The sequence below is a fragment of the Neomonachus schauinslandi genome, chromosome 9, assembly GCF_002201575.2.
Source record: "Neomonachus schauinslandi chromosome 9, ASM220157v2, whole genome shotgun sequence".
NCBI lineage: Eukaryota > Metazoa > Chordata > Mammalia > Carnivora > Phocidae > Neomonachus > Neomonachus schauinslandi.
The window spans coordinates 120,874,473-120,875,871 of NC_058411.1; the positions used below are offsets into that span (position 1 = coordinate 120,874,473).

The window sequence follows — 1,399 nt, forward strand, 5'->3', positions numbered from 1 at the left end:
AAAACTTTTCTGAATCCTGAAACTTCTAACCCTTCAGAAAAAAAGTAATTAAAAAGATTACTTTGCCCAGAGATTATGATGACGCTGTTTCTTTTTTGTTTGTTTGGGGGAGGGGGATTTATTTTTATTTTTTATTTTTTTAATTTTTAATTTTTAAGTAAATTTTTATTTTTAAAATTTTAAAATTTTATTTTTAAAATACATGTTATATATATATTTTTTAATATTTTATTTGAATTCTAGGGGGAGCGGAGGCAAGGGGATGGCAGGCTCCATGGACGCCTGGGCATAGGCGGATTTTCCTCTCCAGCTGCAGTGACTGAGGCTTGCGCCCTGCCCACGTGGAAGCGGCCGCTGGCTCCAGGACTAACCAGCCTCGCTACCGCTCCCAGCGCCGCGGCCTAGCCTACAGGCGCCCCTGTGCCCCGACTCGCCCGCGCCCCAACTCCCCCAACGGGGTGGTGGCGGCCGGGACCCCCGCGGCTGCCCGCTTCTATGATGAAGTTCAAGCCCAACCAGACGCGGATGTTATGACCCGGAGGGCTTCAAGAAGCGGATAGCCCTGCCTGTCCTTCCGGAGCGCGCAGGAGGATGAGGTGCTGCTGCTCTTGAGCAGCAGCCAGTACCCAGACCAGTGGATTGTCCCCAGAGGAGGAATGGAGCCAGAGGAGGAGCCTGCAGGGATGTCTTGAGGGAGTTTTATGAAGAGGCTGGAGTCAAAGGAAAATTAGGTAGACTCCTGGGCATATTTGAGCAGAACCAAGACCGAAAGCATACAACATATGTTTATGTTCTTACTGTCACTGAAATATTAGAAGATTGGGAAGATTCTGTTAATATCGGAAGGAAGAGAGAGTGGTTCAAAGTAGAAGATGCCATCGAAGCTGTCCAGTGTCATAAGCCTGTACATGCAGAGTATCTGGGAAAACCTAAAGCTGGGTCTTTCTCCAACCAATGGAAAATCCACGGTCCCTCCCTTCCAGATAACAGTACCTGGTTTGTGACTGCCGCACAGACCTCTGGGTTGCCATCCAGTATAAGATAGAAGTGGAAGGAACTCCCATGTGCAGTTTTACGGGGAGACGTCTCTATTTTCCTTGGCAAACATCTGAATGACGCTTGCAAACCAAATTTGCCATGCCGGATTTTCAAACAATTTTACATGTTTACATATTTTGCAGATGTTTTCAAATCTTTAAAAAAAAAAGTGTAAAATATTTTAATAAGTCAAATCCATGTGGAATTTTGTTAGATGACTTAACTGTGCCCCCACCCCCCCCATTTTAGTTGCCATTTTTTTCACAGCATTTTATTCAGTTTTTTTGTCCATTTGATGTCAGGCTGTGGTTTTTGTCAGTCAGCTTACTTGTGGGTAAGTATCTTCTCTCTAAATTATTTT

General features: G+C 44.7%; 1 pseudogene; it reads left to right on the top strand.

Moving 5' to 3' along the window:
• The first annotated feature begins 495 nt into the window (after positions 1-495).
• Positions 496-1,045, top strand: LOC110572242 (annotated as a pseudogene).
• Positions 1,046-1,399: the final 354 nt, after the last annotated feature.